This window comes from Hypomesus transpacificus, chromosome 1, assembly GCF_021917145.1.
Source record: "Hypomesus transpacificus isolate Combined female chromosome 1, fHypTra1, whole genome shotgun sequence".
NCBI lineage: Eukaryota > Metazoa > Chordata > Actinopteri > Osmeriformes > Osmeridae > Hypomesus > Hypomesus transpacificus.
Genome location: NC_061060.1, coordinates 2,965,924 through 2,988,578, shown reverse-complemented (window position 1 = coordinate 2,988,578; position 22,655 = coordinate 2,965,924).

Sequence of the window (22,655 nt, the reverse complement as noted above, 5' to 3'; positions counted from 1 at the left end):
TTGCATAATGCATATAACCAGACATTGGTCAATGAATCAGTATGATCTAGCTTTATAGCTATGGAAAATGAGGCACATACCTCCCCAAAGAGTTGTTGCAGAGGCTTGTTGAGCTATCGGTGTATCAGCACACATCTGAAATGTGATCTTACACATCTGCGTCTTTCCACCATGGCTAAATTCCTAGCTACTGTAGCTAAGGGATTGTTTTGTTCCACTGTAGTGCAACTTCAATGCTTCTCTGACTGTCCGTCCATAAAAGTGTCAAGACTGAAATATCTGGATTAAGACGGGGTGAAGTGGCCGCTGTTTTCACTATGTTGTGTGAAATGTCTCCGTTGTCGAGCCTGTAGGGACTTCCAGCAGGAAAATTCATTAGCGTTGATGGACCTACGTAAAAACGTGAACCTCCTAGAAACCAGATATGCTACTTCCTTATGAAGGACACAAGTAAAATTTATGTCCAGGCTTAAAATGTGGTTGGTTAAGTTTCATGTAAATGTAGTTTCATGTTATTCAATAACAAGAGCTCTTGCAGGTGTTTGGGCATATCCTACACTGGACTATTTCAACAGGCCCATTTACTGGCTTCTATGAAGAAAAAGTATGGAGAAATTGTTACAATTATATTTGAATTGGCCTATCTTCACCCACGTAATTGAATCCCGTTTGAGATGCTACAGTTTAGGCTTACGTTTTAAAATAAATTCAAGTAAATACTAAAGCCTTTAATTCCTTCAAAAATCCTTTCGTTTTTGTGTAAAATCATAAGGATTATTAACGGAAACATTTGTTCCGCACTTTGCGAAACCTTTGAATTAATCACTCTCTTCAAAGAGAGACACAGAAAGCCCCACCTTGGATTGGGCAGGACGACAACAAAGTCACAGCAGCGTGACATTGTTGAACTTTTCACTGCGGGTTCATACACGTCCAGGCTTCTACCTAATATTTATGCATTCCCATCTGCCATTGTCTTGGCAAAGCCAAAGCAAGAAGACGATCATAGAGACAGGACAGCACCAGTCCGAAGGCTCCTACCGCTGCTCTCTCGGCTTGCTATGATGAGCTCAGCAGTGACTCGTGGAATGAGCACTTGAAGGGGGCGTCTGGACTGCGTCTTTTGTCTACACCGCCAATCAGGCCTCTTGAAACGTTATGTCGCCATGCAGTCCAGGGCTGTGCCATTTTCATTCCTTTCCGACTACCGCTCTCTTCCACCTGTCATCTCGGCTCCACCACCCTCCGGCTCACTCGATGACAGCTGTCGAACGTGAGGGGATTGGCAAACCGCGATTGAGAGTTGTATCACTCACTTTGATGTGATAGTCACACAAGTTTGCTCAATGAAGGTTAGGAGTTAGGTGCAAGTGTTAGGAGTGACAATCAGCAAATATACCATCCGTTTACTACCAGACAGGCTTCATGAATTGCACTCAAACAGAAATAAGCGATCCAAGTTGACCTTACATTTACATGTATTCCTTTAGCAAACGCTTTTATCCGGAGCGACTTCCAAGAGAGAGCTTTACAAAAGTGCATATGTCAATGATCATAAACAACGACAAAGCCCCCAAAACATTGCGGGCAGCCAAAACATGAAGCAGACATTATGAAAAGCAAATAATTGCCAATGGGAAGAAAGTTACATAAGAGCATGTAGGCTAGTTAAACTAATTACAATTAAACAACATGAACCTCAAAAGTGCAAGAGTGTACCTCTAGGAAATCAAGCAACAAGAATGTAATTAATATACATTTAAAATCAACATTCTGGGACAGGTCTTCAGATGTAATGCAGACTATATCTACAGGTTCTCACACAATCCAGATATAGTATAGTTCAGGTATAGTCCTAGTATAGTCCAGTATAGTCCAGGTATGGGATAGTCCATACTAATTCAAGGTATAGTCCAGGTTTAGTCCAGATATAGTCCAGTTATATACCTAGTGTTGTATGTGTGTGTTCAGTGTGGCTTGCTACTTGGTTGATACAGATCAGGAAGTTTAAAAAGCATATCATCCTCCCAGGACGTGAGAAAGCCCTCAACCAGCATGATGGGAAGGCTGATATATGAGGCTCCAGCCATTGAAGTTGGTCTCTAGTAATCCCAGGACCAGGCTGAGGGTGTTTGGAGAAACACAAATAGTACCATCATGGCTCGATTTCAATGAGCAACCCCCTCTGGGCCTCTATTCATCTGCCCAGCTATCTCTGTACAATCTCCTGCCTGAGTTATATTACCTCCACCTGAAACTGATGGCAAGGAAGATCATCTTAATGGACAAAACAGTGACACAGCAATGTTGATGAAACGCTTCACCATTCGTGATACAGGTAAAACCTTTTTCTCTTCATACTCTCTCAAGGTCAAGAGGGTAGCATTAATCACTCAGGCTTTGCCCTGACAGCTTTAGGACTGGGGTGTTGCTCAGTCTACGCCGGCTGAAGCAGCTGGGGAACCATGGAAACAGAACGCAGTCCCAAGAGAAAATATCACTGTGCTGACAGTAGACTTACAAAGTAATACAAACACACTTAACACACATTAAAATGGTCTTGTGTGCGAATGTACAATACACATAAATGTTATGAACAATTCAAATTGTAAACAGAATGAAAATGTATTAAACCGTAATTTAATATTTTGAAATTAGATTGAGGTAAACCCTTTTTTTCTTGGGTGACACCTTTAGAGGGGAATTGGGAGTCCCCATGTTGTTAACACCAGCTGGTACTATCAGACCAGCAGTCTGCTGGTACTATCAGATCAGCAGTCTGCTGGTACTATCAAATCAGCAGTCTGCTGGACTGGAGGTGAACGGAAGGGATTTGGAGGGTTTCTTTTGGACTACAAATGTGACTCAAGTTTTCATGTAGCTTATGAATGATCAATGATGACTGTAGTATAAAGGACGGGGGTCAATTCTGTGTTTTCAGGATGTCTTCACCAAGTGCTGCCATCTCTCTAGGAAGATAAGTGACTCTTCAACAACAACAAAAAGTCTCAAAAGCTCAAGAAGCATCCAGTAGTAATAGTTAGTAAAATATTCTGCAATCCTCCGTACAGTGAAATAAAGCAACGTATGCCCACATTGTCAAATGAAAAACCGACAACAATCAAATAACTTGTTCTTCGTGCTTATGTCAGCAAATTTGTTCAAAAACCAATCCTATCCAATCAACCTAATTCGCCATGGGGTGTGACAGTTTCATACTGTTTGTGGCGCCTCTCTCTGCGCCTGTTTAAAATTAGCTCCAATTTCCCACATAAAAAATAATAGCTAGCAGTGGCTGCTGCGCTGGTGCTGGTGGAGCGGTAGGCCTCCCTAATGAGGCAGCAGGTATCTGCTGCTGGGCCTAACCTGATTTCACTCACAGCTAAAGAGCAGATCCTATGGCGCGTAAGTGGTCGTGATGGATGAGTGCTACAGCTCATCATCATCCCTCCCCCAACCCCCCCCACCCCTCATCCCCCCCCCCCCCCCCCCCTCTTCCATCCCAGTCTCAAAATCTGCTGTTGAAACAGTCCAAGATGGGGGGCGACTGGCTGGTGCCTCTCCCACCCCCCTCCCCTCCCTCTGTGACATCATCACTACTGGCGGAGAGTTCTGTTGTCGTTGGCTGTGAGTGCTACCCATGTCTCCAGCATTAATAATGCAACTCCAGTTGTAGGAGACCTGGGGTTTCAGTTAGCCAAGCATGAGTGCACCACTTAAGGTGGCGTGGCATCGAGTTGTCTGGAGTGTCTATCTCCTCCCTCCGCCCAGCCCTGCCGTGGTGTCCCACGTCCAGCCCTCAAGGGCACGTAGATGTGGTTCCTGGGGTCAGGGGACCATGTGGTGGGACATCAATAGGTGGTAACTTGAGTAAACACTGGGTAAGACTCCCATGCACTGATGCATACTGTTGACTGTTTAAACAGACTTGTTTTCAGAAAGCAACAAAAGTACACTAAGACGGATTCCTAAATCCAGTCTCGGCTGACCCCATCCAGCTATTCTAATACTCCAGTTGAGTTGAATCACTGTCTGTTTGTCTGGAGTTTTGACTCTTCTGTTGTTGTTGTTCTTTCTTTCAATTCACTTGAGGTTGCCGTGGCAATCTAAAATGATAATTACCCAAAAGACCTAATCAACATTAGAATGATTATGTCATTAAATCACTAACAAGCAACAATGAGATGGTAAACATCTTGTGTTGTTTAGTTTGGAGTTAGATCAAGAAACGACTAGAGTCTTGCGTTTTGTGTATTAATTTCGATTTAACCAAGAGGGAAAAACCACTTTATTTGATTGGAGTTTGATGGAATGAATCATTTTCACTTTTCAACATTTGCATAAAGGGTCATGGAAATGAATTATTGGAATGCGCACACTTAAACGCACAAAGGTTGTGAAAGTGATCATGTTGATGGATTTCAGACAGATTGCGGATATAGGTGCTCAGATTCATCAATATTTAAGGGAGAGATGAATTACTGATATCTAAAGTCTCTTTAGCTGACGTTCTGACCTTAAGAGTCTCCTCTGAAAGACAGACAGGGAGACTGATATAGTGGAGTTCTGGTCGGTAAAGTTGAGCAGCAGTCAATTAAAGCTGTAAAGTGTGTCTCTCTTCTTCTGCCCTCTCCTTCTCCGTTCCGCTTGAGCAACAGACCAGACCCCGACACCATCTGCTGGAAAGCCGTCCTAAACTTGACCCTGTTGCTCCTGCGGGGTTGACCTCCAAGGCCACTGGGTGACCCCTGAAACCTGGCATCGTTAAAGTGAATCTGACTTTCCGTATAAATCAGTTTGACACACCGTGGTAATACTGCGTAAGCCCCGGTCTGGAAGAGAGCTCTCCATGTGCAGCAGTTACAGAGCAGCAACAACAAAACAACATCAACAGCAGCAAAGAGAGAGTAGATGGGTGGGCATTAAACGGCCATAAATCTGGAAGAGGTCTACGGGTTTTCTGTGTTGCCAGTATTTAACATGAGGGACATGAGGAACAGACAGCACATTAAGCGTGATGCGTTCCAGAGGCAGCTAAGTTCGGTGCACTTTCACTGGCTCTGCAAAACTCTGGTCTTTTACTTGGGATCTGCTTCTCATCTTTTGTCACAGTTTGAGATTGTGTTGGAGATGCCCGAGGGTAGCAGTCTAGCTTTTAATTAAAGCAGGAAATGTTTATTTTTATTTTAAAAAGCCAATAATTTATTGTTTTTCTCATATTAAGAAGAGGAAGTAAATGTCCCATTACTGTAAATGATTAAATATATGCAAGGTCCCTTAAGGGAGCTTGGGGCATGGGTTTATTATTCACAGAATTTAATTATTTGGTTGTAATATTTCTGAAGAAGCATCCTTTTACATCATATTTTATAGGAGAAAGACTGGACTAGTTGGAAATAAAACTATAATATATCAACATAAACAACAACAACAATCATATTCAGTTGGGTTGATCAGCATCACCTTGATGAAATTGCATCGATATAAAAAATAATCTCGGGTTCTCAATCTCAAATTGGTTTCATAAAAAACCTTGCTTTCAATCAAGTTTACACTGAAGTCACAATTTGCTTTGTGTAAAACACGTTTCAAAAGACAGGCATCAAAGTCTATCTCTTGATTACAATAGATCACAATAACTTAAATGACACTGGGAAATTGTAGCCCCTCCAGTCCCAGACTAAACAGAAGAAAAAGTAGAAAGTAAAAAAGCTAACAGCCTGATGAATAGCAACATCTGCACGCAGGGGCCCATCTGTGATTGGTCAAATCTAATATTACTCAGCGACCATGAAAACAAACTATACTTTAACCCAAACAAACTCTAAAAGTGTTCGAAGCAGAATCAATACCACACCAGTCACCGTTTATCCATTTGACTAATGGAAAAACGAACCATCCCCTTATCAAAGCTTATCCTCAAAAGTGCCTACCCATCAGTCAGATGGAAACAAGACGTTAGTGACGTCTTGGTTCCTGTCGCTCAGCCTGTTACGCACCCCAAGTGAGCTGGGTGTCTATTTGGCCGAGTCCTGGGGCTCTTTCTGACTGGTCAATAGATAAATGTTGCAGTCATTGATTGGGGTATTTGAAGTTTTGGGATGGGGTGCTCTGGTTTCACTGCCCAACTGCTCAGTCTGCCTCCCTGCCCAACTGCTCAGTCTGCCTCCCCCGCCTCACTACTCAGTCTGCCTCCCCTGCCTCACTGCTCAGTCTGCCTCCCTGCCTCACTGCTCAGTCTACCTCCCTGCCCCACTGCTCAGTCTGCTTCCCCTGCCTCACTGCTCAGTTTGCCTTCCCTGCCTCACTGCTCAGATTGCCTCTCTGCCCAACTGCTCAGTCTGCCTCCCCTGCCCCACCACTCAGTCTGCCTCCCTGCCTCACTGCTCAGTCTGCCTCCCTGCCCCACCATTCAGTCTGCCTCCCTGCCTCACTGCTCAGTCTGCCTCCCTGCCCCACCATTCAGTCTGCCTCCCTGCCTCACTGCTCAGTCTGCCTCCCTGCCTCACTGCTCAGTCTGCCTCCCTGCCCCACCGTTCAGTCTGACTTCCCCCGCCCCACTGCTCAGTCTGCCTCCCCGCCTTACTGCTCAGTCTGCCTCCCCTGCCTCACTGCTCAGTCTGTCTGAATCACAGAGGACAGAAGTGAAGAAGATGGGGAAACTATTTGCCATAAATTAACCCGCTGTCACTTGAGACTTGTAATGTAAAGCCATCTTCTTAAAGAAGAAGAGAGGGTCAAGGGTCACTGAGAGAACGGTTGGAAAATAACAACCCCGGCAACCGTTCGGATGCGTTTTAATGATGATGGAAACAACGCGAATGGTTGTAACGTTGTTAACTGAGCAAGGTTGTCACATCAGCGTTTAACACGGTCTAGCCTCCCCTCTCTGTCTCAGCGATCGAGATGTACAAGGCCTATTCCACAAACCTCTAATGGAAACCAAAGCACATGACTCACGTGGGAAATAAGCACCGATGAACCCAGTGATGGAAAGGGCTGAATGTGCTGGCAACATTACCCAGAGTCCTCCCTGACAATGGGTTGTGGTGGTGTGCGTGTGGGTGTGGGTGTGTGTGATGAGTTTTTGTGTGGATATGCAAGTGAGTGTGTGGGTGCGTGTGTGGGTGTGTGTGTGTGCGTGTATGTGTGTGTGTGTGTGTGTGTGTGTGTGCGTGTATGCATGTGTGCGATGCTAGTTTGCGTGTGAATGTGTATGTGTTTGTAGGTGTGTGTGTTTATGTGTGCGTGTGCCTGTCCATTTGGGGCAAGCTAGATAATTTACTGCTCTGGTGTTCAGTGCTCTGCCATCATGATCAGAAAGCATTCAGTCGCCCCCTATCACAATCAAACACTCTTCCAGTCACAACTAAAGCTGAGGCTAGCTGGATTACTGTGAAACTGAAGCTGAGGTTTGAAAAACGACCTTCTCCGCCATGGCACATCAGCTTGACAGGAAATATGTGGATGTTGAGACTTTCTGACGTTAATGAGACACCTCACAGCTGTGGGGAGCACAGCACTGGGCCCCCAGCTCTCTCTCTCTCTCTCGCTCTCTCTCTCTCTCTCTCTCTCTCTCTCTCTCTCTCTCTCTCTTTGTCTCTCTCTCCCTCTCTCTCTCTCTCTCTCTCTCTCTCTCTCTCACTCTCTCTCTCTCTCTCTCTCTCTCTCTCTCTCTCTCTCTCTCCCTCTCTCTCCCTCTCTCTCCCTCAGTTCAGTTTCAATCCAGCCCCAGATTCACCCCCAGACTCTAGGATCACAGGTAGAGTTGTCTACCTACAGATCAAACCTCACAAACAGAGTTAGAGGGGGAAACAGAGGAGACCTGCCAGTGTGGCCATGATCAACCTTGTGTCTGCAGGGCCTTCAGTTCCACAAGTCCAGCCAGCATGAAGACACATCAGCAGATATGAATCCAGAATGACTGCTTCGCTAAGACGATGTAATTGATCATGTGAACGGCTAATCCAGAACCGAGCATCGGGTGTGCGTCCCCCAAAGGCTTCCCCAGGGAAACATCATCTCCACCTCGCGCCATAGGCCTCCTCAGTAATGCTATCCACATCAGAGACACTGCTGCATTGATTTAGCACTTAGGCTCACCGTCCCATATGAACGCTTCTCATCTCTGGCTGGAGGCCCGGGGGCAGCCGTCAAAGTTACCAATCAATGCCCAGAAGTTTGAAGATGGGGGAGCATGAGGGGGTTAGGGGGTCAAATGTGTTCTCTGGTCTGGAGGGGCAGTTTGGTGGGAAAGGACAGGAGGTGCACCACTTGAATGGAATACGTGGGCAGATGGCTCCATCGCCACAATGACACCCACCTCTCCTCTCCACCAGCACACAGCTTGCTATGCAGGTGGAGAGAGACAACAGCTCTCCAATCCTTCTAGCAGCCACACTAATGTGATGATAATCAATTCATTTTTTCGTTTAGCGGACGCTTTTAATCCCTAGCAACGTATAGTGTGTGTGTGTGTGTTGGCGAGGGGGTTTGAACCTGGGACCTCTTGATCTACAGTCAATTCTCTGACGCTGTCAGTTCCTCTAACCACTCAAATCCTGATTCTGATGTACAGACTGAAGGCCAAATGTGCTCAACACTGGAGCGTGACATTGTGACAAAGTCATTGATGTGAAGGTGTTCACTGACCCTGTCAGGACGTCTGGATAGCTCTCAACCACTGGAATTAATGCTGACTTCTGTTATACGGATGCAGATGGGAGTTGTAATCCCTGGACAGACTGACTACCTGTAATAGACTCTCTCAAAGAACACTAACTGTGATGGAGAAAGTGTTTCTCCCAGAAGTGTACGGTATGCATTATAGCTTCCACTAAGAAACTTCTGGATCCCCTTACTGCGGATATTAATATCACTGCATTACAGCGCATGTATTATTAAAACTCGTTGCATTTAAAGCATGGTGGAATCTCAAATGGTGGTTTACGAAGCGTATCTGTGGACTGTGTGAGTACGTTTATAGGTAATGGGTCTCTGACTTTCCAACTCAGTTTTCTTCACATTCACTTATAGGAGTAAGATGAGTCCACATGTTCGAGAAGGGGTACTGAAGAGTAGGGTAAAAATATACATTTATTTCATATCTGACTCATATTTAGTGCACTATTGCAACTGAGATGCTGCTGTTTCAGTGTGGTTATGATAATATTATAGAATCTTAACTAGAACCATATCTTTAATTCACCGTGTCTGGTAGCTAAGATGTGGTTACTTTTCACTGTGTCTGGTAAACACAGACCGTTCCTAGACTCTGACCACTGTAACACTATCAGAACTCTGCACTTTTGATACTTGATCCTCTACTGTATTTTCTATATGCACTATTTGCAAAATGAATATACGTTGTAAAATGCCATAAAAACTCATTAAATCAGAGTCTACGGTCCCGTATGGATATGTGTCTTGTGGAATCAAGCACTGTTTCATATTCTCCTAGAACAGTCATTTACCATCCTCCCACATTGTCTAAAATTGGAACGTGTAATCACGTTGTTCTATCCTCATTAATTTCAAATAATAACTTCCATTTAATTTACAATAACAAGATTTGTCCTCAAGTCCTTCACTACATGAGACGTGAAGCTCTGCTTGACACGGTTCAGAGCGGAGGGGTCTCTCTCTTTGCTGGGTCAGTGAACAGGTGAGCAGGTGTCACCTGCGTTCCCACAGTCTGTACCCGTGGCATACTACCCAGCTCTACAGCTAACCTCCCAGAACCTTTCACCTGAACAACCGTCAGCCCTACAGGTGTAATACCCTTTGGGTTTGTACCCGATGTTATTTTATAAGCAATACCATCATGAAAACAGTTCCTTCCCTCTGCGTGTAACTGGTAGGATTATAACTTCCGGGTGACAAGGTGGGGTCAACCAACTCAAGACAGCGACATCCCCAGACTGCGTTTCCTCTGTTTCCTGTGACGAGTTCTTCCACCTTGTGGGTCTTCGAAGCCGGGAGAAAACTGGGTGCCGTGGCGACAAACCAATACCGCTGCGTCTTGGAGGCAAATGAAGAGCCTTCGCCGTGACTGGAGGCAGTGGTAGCAGGCGCTCCGCTCCCCTGTGCCACCTCCAGCCTATTAGTCTCTATAAAGGATGATGAATTAGAGGCAGAGGAGGGGGGGTTGCCTGACAACTCGGGATGGGGTCATAAGAATGATAAAGTGTGCGGCGTTGCAGTCTTAATGGTCGGTTGAGGAGGAGGAAAAGCCACATGAAATCTAAAAGCAGGGATTTCCATGGTGCTTTTCCCCATTTGGAAGCCAATACAAATCTTGGTTAGAAGGCAACAATTAATCAAACCCTGGTTTCTCGACATACCACACAGTACACCAGTTAAAAAACAGAAACTTTTTTTTCCACACAGAGGGAATGATCATTGGGATTTGTTGAAACATTACAGGCATGCCGAGCTAAGAAGATGAATCAACATCGATTTATCACCCCCCCCCCCTCCCAAACTAACAGTACACCAAGCCTAGTGTTGTTGTGTCTGTCAGCATCCCTTCCTGTTGACGTGGCGACGTGTAGCCTAGCGCATCCATCAAACCCTGTCTCCTCACCCACATCCAACCTTCATTTAGTTATTTGTTGCAGAAATGATTAATAGTTTCATAATGTGTTGTTCCTGTGCACGCGTGCAGCAGCTGTAATGACACAACATGGTGTTCCCAGCTTCCTGCTTGAGGAGAGTGGGCCGAGAGACACTAACTCTGACCAACCTGCCGTCCCCAGATTTGGGAGAGATTTAGAGGGGGTGAGTACATCTCAGCAGGACAGGGTTCGACTGCTGATCAAGAGGTCACAGGTTAAAATCCCCCCTTGTACGTTGCTTTGGAAGACAGGGTGTGATGCGTGAAAACATTTCTATTTAGCTTCACCTGAAGTTCTATACGCGTGTGTCTATATGACTCCTGTCTGATATTTTTTGCATGAGAGGGAAGCAAAATACTAATCTCATTGCCACATGGGGGCAGATACTTCTGTTAGACTTTTAAACATCGACGCAAACAAATCTGAAACCGATCGCACTGTGCTTGCGATAGTACGCAAGAAAACTGGGCTCATGACCTCATTCTCTCTAACCATTAGCTTTGAAGAAGTGCATTTGCTGTTCTCCCTTGCCAGCCCTACGCCTCATTTGTCAATGTCACAGCTAAGGTTTTATAAAGGCAAAACCACAAGAAGATCCCACACTAAGTGTCTTTTCTGAGCAATCTGATGCACAGTTGCTTTCATAGTTATGGTCATGTGGGGATGAAGGCCTAGCTTACTAGGTTCTGATTCCTAATGGTGCTTTTCAACTACAAGGTCAAGTCAGGTGGAACCAGAAAGTTTTCGGTCCCGGTATCCATCTTTGAAGTCTGCAACTCTGTTTACTGTTGACGCCACACGTCTGAACTCGGTCAGTGAAGCTTCAGACAGCCCGAACTGCTCCAAGTCCATCTATCATAGACTCAGTTCCTCAAGGAAAAACATGAGGGAGTTGTTTTCCTTCGAAGCGTCTGGTTGATTCAACATCTTAGTATACCTTACAGCTTGTAGACTTGTAGATGGAATTTACTTCATTCAGAAACAAAAACATTTCTTTATCAGACACTCGCTCTAACTTTCCTGTGTCTACTCTGTCATCATCAGTAGAGGTTAATGGATGGAAGCAGAGAGGAACTGTGTTTGCTGCGCTGTGTGTTTTGTGTGTGTGAGTATGTGTGTGTGTCTGTCTGTGTGTGTGTGTGTGTGTGAGTGTGTGTGTGTGTGTGTGTGTGAGTATGTGTGTGTGTCTGTCTGTGTGTGTGTGTGTGTGTGAGTGTGTGTGTGAGTGTGTGTGTGTGTGTGTGTGTGTGTGTGTGTGTCTGTGTGTGTGTGTGTGTGTGTGTGAGTGTGTGTGTGTGTGTGTGTGTGAGTATGTGTGTGTGTCTGTCTGTGTGTGTGTGTGTGTGTGAGTGTGTGTGTGTGTGTGTGTGTGTGTCTGTGTGTGTGTGTGTGTGTGTGTGAGTGTGTGTGTGTGTGTGTGTGTGAGTATGTGTGTGTGTCTGTCTGTGTGTGTGTGTGTGTGTGTGAGTGTGTGTGTGTGTGTGTGAGTATGTGTGTGTGTCTGTGTGTGTGTGTGTGTGTGTGTGTATCTGCTGCATGCCTCCTGTCAGGGTGCACAATGTCATGACCAAGTCCCCGGCACCCATCAATCTACCCTGGCTCCGCCCCTCTGTGAGACTACAACAACCTGCTCTCGCTGACAACAAACATACCTCCGAGGGTCGTCAAGAGGAAGTAGTGAGTGAGGGGTTTCCTGGATGAGTGCCTGCAGACAGGAAGTGAATGTGCGGGAGTGTGTCTGTGAGCGTGGGAGCAGTGAAGGAGGAAGCCTTCCCACCGCCACCCCCCCCCCCCCCCCCCCCATCCCCTATTCTCCCCCCTTCAACCCTCCTCTCCTCTCCCACTCACCCATCACCAGCCCTCTCCTGCCCCACACCCCCTCCTCCCTCCCCCCCTTCCTCCACCCCTCCTCTCCCCCTTCCTCCCCCCTCAAACTCACCCATCAGCTCCCCTGTCATCCCCTCTCTTACCTTCACGATGCAATCAATGCATCATGCGATTTCTACTGATTGATTGATTTTCCTATTAAAGATCTCAACTCGACAACCCGGGGGGCAATAACAACTGACAAAAAGCAGGGACAGGTGACAGAGTCATTGGTGCCGTCATTGCAACTGCAGTGGACGTCCCTCCTCCCCCCCCCCCCGCCTGTGTGTGACAGGTGACGGTCCCCCTCCCGCTGGGACCCGTCTCCCAGGAGACGCGGTGACACTCAGCGAGAGAGACGGACGTCGTGTGTCATCGCGCCTCTCTCTCCTGACAGACACATTCGTCACATCATTAACTCCGGCTCAGATCCATCCGCCTGCATACGGACGCTGTTACACAAGATCCCCTCAGCAGTGGGACTGTGAGGGTGAAATACTGACACGGAAAGAAGTCGTCTGACCTACCTCAGACACACACACCCAAAACACTGTTTATCAAACCGCATCCAGACGGTGCGTGTGGATTCAAAAGCGCGTTCGGCGTGATTAAAGAGCGCCGGAATCTTCATCGCTGCGATGAGATTTCAGTTTCAAATCGTTCCCGTCTCCCTCGCGGCCCCCGTGCGTCTGCTGGTTGAGCTGCAGTAATAGATGGCGGCGTGTGTTTTGCTGTGATAGTGTGTCTGCCGCTCGCCCGCTTCCTTCCGCGGGTCTCTCAGTGCCTCTGCTGTCTAAACAGGTCATGTGTCTGTGGATGAAGATGGATGAGGCTGAGGAGGGAAACTAGCACGTGACGACAGAGAGTGACCAGGCACGAGGAGATGTTTCCTATCGTACCTTGCGTGGCGTTGTACCTTGTGCTTCCTGTATGAGTGTGTTTGTCTGTGTGTGTGTCTGTGTGTATGAGTGTGTGTGTGTGTCTGTATGGGCATGTATGAGTGTGTATGTGTGTGTGTGTGTATGTGTGTGTGTGTGAGGGCGAGGACACATGCCCCACTCTAAGCCCTTTTACACCCTCCATTAGAGATGACCTTTGACCCTACCGGTTGTGATCATGTGATTTAGAACACAGAGGTCACGCGAGCCTGTCACAACACAAACACTGATGGCTAGCAACCCGACAGCGGCTCTGCGAAAACACAGCTGAAAATCTGCCTCTTTCTAAAAGTGATTGAGTTATGACCTCATTGTGGGATAACAGTGTGTCTACATATATGTGCCTTGTTCAGACACGCTTTGATGATCCTTCATGGAGACAGGGAACACAGTAAATCATGCTTAAATATCCCAGGATGATCTGACACCTGATTGGCTGCCGGCCCAGATCATCAGAGAGCTGATTGGTTGCTGGCCTAGACAAGCTGACACCTGATTGGTTGCCGTCCCAAATAATGTGAAAGCTGATTTGTTGCTGGACCAGACAATTTGAGAGCTGATTGGCTGTTGTCCCAGAGGCTGTATGGTTCCCTGGTCAGACCATAATGGACAACAATATTCACTAACACACTGTGGCTCACTGTAATTTGGCCATGTAATCCAATGAGAGGCATTAGAGCTGCAGGTAATTCTTAGTGACGTTAATAAATATCAGTTTTATTAGGATATAATTGTGGTCATCGTAAAGGTTATTGCTTTCATAACATTTGATATTTCATACTTAAATCTCGTCTAATTGTGATTTGATCTTATTACTGTAACAGCTGTTTTTTGTTGATCCACAGCAACACAATGGGACAACTTCAGGGTAAAAGAGATTTAAAGGCACAATAATAACAAAATGTAATCATCTTTCCCACAGTACAATACTTTGTAATGTTTACAGTTTACAAGGTGTACCATGACTTGTCTATAAACTATACTTGATTGGTCCAAATGTATTGGACCAATCGACTTATGACATCAGTCTGACCAGGCATAAACCACCTAACTAACTTCTGAATCACAAGCACATATTCATGGGGGGGGGCTGTGGCAGTGAGATGTGAATGGAGAAAAAAAAGGGAGAGATTGCAAGGGAGTGACAGAGAAAGTGAAGGAGAGAGAGATCAAGAGAGAGAAAGAGTGGGAGAGAGAAAGAAAGAGAGATAGGGAGAGAGAGAGAAAGACAGAGAGGGAGAGAAAAAAAGAGAGAGAGAGAATGAGTGAGAGATCTAGAAAGAGATTAAGGGAGAGAGGGAGAGGTAGAGAAAGAGAGAAAGCGATTAAGAGACAGAGAAGCAGAGAAAGAGAGAGAGAGAGAGAGAGAGAGAGAGAGAGAGAGAGAGAGAGAGAGAGAGAGAGAGAGAGAGAGAGAGAGAGAGAGAGAGAGAGAGAGAGAATAGCTTTTAAAAGGATTTTGTCGGTTATTGACTGGTTGCACTCTTCTGCTAATAGCCATTTAAAGATTATGGGCCTGCTGGTGAAAATCAAGGCCTCCATTGTTCCTCTTATTGCATTCTGGCAGATGGGGGCTGACACAACAACACACAGCCTCCCCCTGGGCGCTCCCTGCGCACACCAGCCCTCCATCAGCCAATCTCCTATTGAACCAGCCCTAATAACTGCCCATGAATTATTAATCTACATACGATATTGAAGGCGAAGGAAAGAGCTGGGCCTGTGGGCCGGTGAAAGGGGTGAGATTGGTGTTCAGGTGCCCGTTCGGAGGGAAAGGTCCGACCAAAGACTCCCCGGGCGGCCATTTCTCGGAACAGGGCAGACATTCCGATAACTGGCACAGGAAGATAAAATATATATTCATTAAACGTCAGATTGCTGATGAAATGAGTGCGATCCATTAGTGGGTAGCCGAGCGGACCGGTAGCGTTTCCCGGTTGTTCCTGGGTTGGGCTTACTGCTGCCGGCCTGCAGAAGTAAAGCTCGGGGAAGGTTTGGTGGATATCTGCTGGTCATCACAGTCTAGTTTATACGGTATTTTACTAAATTAATTAATATCATCAATAAACGAATCAGTCTATGTAACGTAGGCCTATACAATCCACTTCTAATTTTCTATTTTCTGTCTTCTTCGCAGATGAAAAGTACCTACAAGCGCTGTGTGAATAACTAAAGGCCTTTGGACAAAGCTTAACACTCTTCGTAAATGATTCCAAATGAGGTCTATCGGTTTCGGTGTTTTGATGAATTAAATTACCCGTGTCAAAAGCCGTAGATTCGAAATAATGAACAATGCCTGAAGAATCGCCTTTCAGATTTAATTATGAAGGAAAAGTTTTAATTGCAAGGAAACGCACTTTCACACGTTGTTGCTCGATGTGCTTTGCATTCATCCAGACGATGCGCTCTATTCTAATGGAAGTCGCTGATGTGGAGAAATCAATGCAACACATCAACATTATCAACTACTAGAGACAAACAGAAGCGGTATGATTGTATTAGTAATGCGACACTTGCTCTGAATCGGCATTTAAAGGCATTTAGCTTCTCTCAGTCTGTTATCACAAACACAAACACGCTTTCTTTTCTTCCTGCTTGGAAGAACGCTCACGTTTCATCAGTTACAGACTCAAAGAGGAAAAGTGCAATCATCTCTGGGAAGAGAGCCAGCACTGAAGACAAACAGCCTTGGATCTCCTCCAGCACAAATATGCCACCGGTTCTCATAATCACTACCTGCTCTCTGCTGGAGAGGAGAGAGAGAGATGGAGGAAGTGTTTGAACAGAGAGAGAGAGAGTTAGAGAGAGAGAGAGAGAGAAGAGAGAGAGAGAGAGAGAGAGAGAGAGAGAGAGAGGGATGGATGGATGGAGGGAGGGAGTGTTTGAACAGAGAGAGAGAGGGATGGAGGGAGGGAGTGCTCTAATAGAGAGAGAGAGAGACAGAGAGAGAGGGTGTATCAGTGAGCGTGCAGACAGGTGAGGACAGTGTGAGAGGTGGTCAGGGGTCAGAGGTGATCCTCTAAGGGTTGACAGAAAGCCTGAACCGGGAGAGGACCTGGAGCTGGGGAACGCACACTGTCTGGGAGTGTGTGTGTGTGTGTGTTGGGGCGTGGTGTAGAGGAAGAAGGAGTAAAGAGAAAGAGTCTGCGGATGAGAGGGGCAGAGGGAGAGAAAGAGTGAGAGGAAGAGAGGGGGAGAGAGGAGGGGGAGAGACCTTGTGGTGTAGAGAGGTTAGGGTGATGGAAGGAGGATCAAGGGGGTGCGAGGTTGACAGATGAGGAGGGTGAGAGGATGGGAGAGTGTGGGGTAGAGAGGGAGGGAGAGTGTGGGGTAGATAGGGAGGGAGAGTGTGGGGTAGAGAGGGAGGGAGAGTGTGGGGTGGAGAGGGAGGGAGAGTGTGGGGTAGAGAGGGAGAGATTGGGGTGGAGATGGAGGGAGGAAGAGAGAGACTGAGGGCCTCATTTACTAACAGGATTGCGCCCATTTCAGGCGTAAAATAGCGACTTTTCCCGTCTTTTAACGGCGCGCTAATTAACACTAAAGGGCTGATTGCCTGATGAGGATCTGGTTGGATAAATACCAAGCAAAATGCGGAAATACACCGTGCGCTATTTGCGGTTGGGCAAAGGCGCAGATTACGCCGCGGTCGCAATGTTAGTAAATGAGGCCCTGAGCTAGGCCCTCTTCTCCTACACTGTTATGATCTACTTCAGTGACAGGTTTCTCTTATTGCTGCAACACTGGCGCCTCTCTGCTCTGTTATCATGTAACACACAAAACACACACACCTCAACTGCTCATCTCACTGCTCAACTGCAGCCTCACCTACATCTGCACACCTGTACAGTATGGAAGTGTAGCTGTCCCTCTCCTCAGATCACAGGAACAAAGTCAGGAATGACATGATAACACTGTATAATGATTACATTACTGTAATACGCCTATTATCTCTAGACCCGACTGTCAAAGAAACGTGTTTATTGAAAGTGCATGAGCGCAGCGCATGTGTGTGTGTGTGTGTGCGTGTGTCTTCTTTTGTGTGAGAGAGTAAAAGAAAGAGCAGAGAGAGAGATGGAAGTGTGCCTGCAGGCTGAAAATAAATGGAGGGAGGGAGGAGAAGGTCAAAATGAACACCATCTGGGTACATATAAGTGTGTGTGTGTGTGTGTGTGTGTGTGAGGGGCAACAGACAATAGAGCCAGTGGTGCCAGCATGTAGCCACCAGCCTCCCCAACCCCAGTTACAACCCACATCAGGTGGGGAAGAGACCAGACATCACTCACATTCAGGCTCCCCCCTCTCCACCTCACATCCCCCCCCCTCCCTCCCTCAACCCCCTCCCTCACCCCCCTCCCTCCTGCCCTCATCCCCCTCCCTCCCTCACCCCACTCCCTCCCTCACCCCCCTCCCTCCCTCATCCCCCTCCCTCCCGCCCTCATCCCCCTGCCTCACCCCCCTCCCTCCCTCACCCCCTCCCTCCCTCACATCCCCTTCTCCCTCACTTGCTCCCTCACACCCTCCCCTCTCCCCTAACCTCCCTCTGTCACACCCTGTCCCTCCCTCCCTCCACCCCTGTCTCTCCGTCCCTCCACCCCTGTCCCTCCCTCCCTCCACCCCTGTCTCTCCGTCCCTCCACCCCCCTGTCCCTCCCTCCCTCCACCCCTGTCTCTCCGTCCCTCCACCCCTGTCTCTCCGTCCCTCCACCCCTGTCTCTCCGTCCCTCCACCCCTGTTTCTCCGTCCCTCCACCCCTGTCTCTCCGTCCCTCCACCCTTCCCCCCAAGCCCTGATCCCCTGTGGATGCAGATCATTGCCAGCAGAGCTACAGGCCACTAGCTGCCTGACAGTCAGCTGCACTAATGGGCCTGGCTGTTTATTTGGTTCTGTTGGAAGTGGATTAGCAGGGGTAATTATGGTTAATGATCTGCCTGCTCACCCTACTGATCTGTAGTCAACCTCTCACAGCTAGCTCTGTAGCCGGTGGCACCATTAATACGGTGTAATGTTACCCATTAGCTACAGGAGTGTGCCTCACCATGAAAGAACTCCTGGTGTAGTTCATCGACGAGGAAAGGTCTGAAATGATCTGAATATGCTTTAAAGTCAAAGCGGATTAAAGTGATCTGGGAATTTTGTATCTGTTTCCAGAAAACATTTGATCTCTGGTTGTAGTGTTGAAATTGTTGGTTGGTTGTCTGTGATTTGTTGTGATGTTGTTTATTTATGTATTTGTTGCTGAGGGTAAGCCAGACTTGACAGTAGGTTTCTAAATGTTCACTCAGTGTTGCTCAAAAGTGGAAATACCATCATGAACTCTACATGAAAGAACACTTCATGATTTTTGTCTTTCTTGGCAAAAAATTTATTTGCGTTTTAAATATTTGTTCAGTGTGTCACCAGCTGAAGAAGCGAAACAAACTGAAAGAAAAACAGATTTGTATTTGCAACATATCTCAACAACCATGAGCCCTCTGATTTATTCCAGTTCTGTGGCAGGTAAGTGCTTCTCTCTCACCTGACTGTCAACAGTTTTGATGATTGATGTTACATGTTTCAATGAGTGATGATTTCTTCTTGCTGTTTCAAACTTAACTCTTTACTTTCACTGATATTTTGTAGGACTAAAACACAAAAAAAATCTTTTGCAATGTCTCTTACCTCCGAATCTTGTGGACTCACCACAACAATTACATGTTTGTTTAGCTACAGAAACATTTTTTTTCTAATGGATCTTTTTTAGCATTTTAGCAGACCCTTTAAAATAAATTGAAAATGGGAAATGTCCCTTGTTCTTCTGTTCAGTGTGAATCATCTACTTTATCATATTTTATCTAATAATGAGACATTACGTTGGAATAGGGAACTTGAGACTACTTTTCTTGAACAGAAACATATCTGTTCATACCCAGTCCAAACCGATCAATTGAAAGGGACATCCAAAAAAATGACATTTCAAAGAACCACTCTTTTTCTTTCTCCTTTTTACATTCATCCATCTTCAAAATGTGCCAGTAATAGCAACAAAGTGGTTTTTCCCCCAAAATGAAGTTTTGCTTAATCAAATCAGGGGTCAGAGAAGCATATTTTGGCGTGAAAATGACAGGACACATCAGGGTTAAACCAATTACACTCTGCTAAACAGGCTTTAGACTCTCCATCTCAGACACATTTTCCTGCCTTTTCCAGTAATTTTTGAAAGCCTTTAAGCTGTAATAAAATATCACTTTTTGTGCATTTGTACATTAAACTCCCATGGTCTCATTGCATTTTTCTGATGATAATCAAATTTCCCCCCAGCCCTCCCTGGCTCACTCCAGCACTCTGCTCTTGTTCCTGTGAAGACGACACGAGGGTTGGGTAACTGGGGCAAATGGAAAGCTTCGGCTGAGCTCTCTTAACCGGATGCTAGCGTCGCATGGTGATATGACTGTGCCATTGAACACCACCCTCGCACCCTCCACCCCTCCACAACCACCCCCCCCCCCTTCCAGGGACCCTCACAATGTGCTCTGATGCTTCTTAATGGACATCATTACCCAGAATGCCTCTTCTTCAAAGCACTCCCAGAATCCCCACTGTGTTATGTGTCCCTGAAGATGCCCCCTTGCGCTCTGATCGTCCATTCCTACCACGCCGTAACCTTGACGATGGTGGCTTTTATAATGCACAGTCGTCCCCAGAAGACTCTTTCAAATTGTGAAAACTGACAACGTCTTTCAAAGGTGCTTACGAGCTTCTAGTTATTGTAACGCACGGCAGTTAAGCCCTCCAAGTCTGACTGAAGATCTAATTGCGTTGTGTGACCAACGGAAGGATTGCAATCAACTCGCTGATTTCAAAATAAGGATGTGAGTCATTAAACCGCGCAGGGTGTCTTGCCACTCGTGGACGGTAACCGAGGTAACTGCTCCCAGGCAGCAGGGTCTGTTTACCAGCAGAGTTCACACCCAGTCTGGGTTCACCCCGTCCTAACCCGGAGGTGGGGTGGGTATCGGGATGCTCCAGGTGTTTTGAAGGAGGGGTTCCTTTAATAAAAGCCTTGGCATCTGTATCCAATTAATCTTCTCGGCATCGTGCTGCCATCTCTGCCCCTAACGAAAGCCCAGAATGCCTTGCGAGGCCACTTTAATTACTTTCCGTCGCACAGAATGGCGATGAGAACGCCCGGGTGCTGACAGACAGGTGCAAGGATCCTGATTAATTAAAATAATAAAGACGAGAGGAGGAGGAGGGGGGAGGAGGAGAGAAGAGGAGGAGAGAGGAGGCAGAGGCGGAGAAGGAGGAGAGAGGAGGCAGAGGGGGAGGGGGAGGAGAGAGGAGGCAGAGGAGGAGGGGGAGGAGAGAGGAGGCAGAGGGGGAGGGGGAGGAGAATGGAGGCAGAGGGGGAGGAGGAGGAGAGAGGAGGCAGGGGGGGGGGGAGAGGAGGCAGAGGGGGAGGGGAGGAGAGAGGAGGCAGAGGGGGAGGAGGAGAGAGGAGGCAGGGGGGGGGGGGAGAGTGGAGGCAGAGGGGGAGGAGGAGGAGAGAGGAGGCAGAGGGGGAGGGGGAGGAGAGTGGAGGCAGAGGGGGAGGAGGAGGAGAGAGGAGGCAGAGGGGGAGGGGGAGGAGAGTGGCAGCAGAGGGGGAGGAGGAGGAGAGAGGAGGCAGAGGGGGAGGAGGCAGAGGGGGAGGAGGATGAGGAGGAGAGAGGAGGCAGAGGGGGAGGAGGAGGAGGAAGTACAAGGGGGGAGGAGAAGTGCTTAGGCTGAGGAGGAAGGAAAGGGTTTGAGGAAGTGGAGAAAGGAGAAGAGGAGGTGGAGGAGGAGGAGGGGGACAGCAAAGGAGGGGAAGGTGGAGGAGGTGGAGGAGGACAACAGTGGAGTTGGGTCGGTGCGCAGGCGGTGTTGACGCGGCAAGGGGCTGTCGGGATGGGCGGACATGTTGATTTGCTTCGCGACAACATGTGGCCTCGGGGCGTGACAGCGACGCGGGGGAAGAGCTTGTCCCGCTCATGTCCTGGGGACTTTGATCCGCTTCCAATGAGGACAGAACACCGCTGTCTGCTGCCGCGCTGTCACATCGTGGAGGCCCCACTGCCACGGCTGTCGATATGAAACGGACTTAATAAAGAGTCTCCCTTGGGATTCATCTGGTCTGAAAGCTATAGTGTTGCATTAAGCTGAGGACGCATCAGGAGAGAGTACAATTATTCCTCCTAAGAGAGCCTATTATGATCGGGCTTTTTCATCTGTCACAGGCATCACCAGCCTGAGCTAACACACGACCAGGGATCTGTGTGAGAACTGAAAGACCAGACTTGATGGCTGCTGTCAGTAATTGTTGGTGTTTTAGTGAGGACTTCCACAAAATTGACGTTGGCTGCAAGGGGAAGGGACTCACCCCATAGTACTGGGTGTGAGGAGGGTGTGAGGTTGTTTGTGAGGTTGTTTGTGAGGTTGTGTGTGTGAAAACATCGCCCAGTAGAATAGCTTCATCCTACACCTTTTCTGTTCAATTTTTTGTTGTTTTCCTTTTAATTCCATTCTTTATTATTTGTTCCTTTGTGCATTGATTGGCAAGAATTTTTAAAAGGGACAGAATTAAAAATGACTACTTCAACTGCTTCCATCCTGGTGTGTGTGCAGGGCCCCCATCCTGGCGCAGTCTCAGCAGAGCACAACTCGTGTGAAACACCAGCATGTCATGCCTCCACTCATCTTCAAAATGCAACCCGGCAGACCACGTGTTCCTGTTTGAGACAGCAGCGCCGAACGTCGTTTGATCTGGGAAACGGCTGTGTTAAAAATGAAAAAAAGGAAGAATTGTTCCAAAAGAAAGGGCTCAATTTCACAGTACAAAGTTACTCACTGACTGACAGATAGATATGACCGTGTTTAGGTTCAGTACCATCCTGTGACTGATGTCTTACAACAGCACTGGCTTCATCTAAAACTGCAATAAACAGGGGGAAAAAGCCATTACTCACTGAAAATGTAATCATAAAACGCATTTACATAAATTATCAGGAATTTGATCAGAGGATAATTATCTAATTATCAAATTCTCTGTCAATGACTTAATATATTAGCTCCATAATTATCTAAAATTACTGCGTAGACATGAGACTTGGAGCAGTGGGTAGGCCTACAATTTTATTCGACAGAATTGTACATATTCAGGAGGTTATTGTGATTACACGAACACACAACTAGATGATAAAAGTGGTTTCAGCTGTCCTCTAAACAGCCATGACACCGTA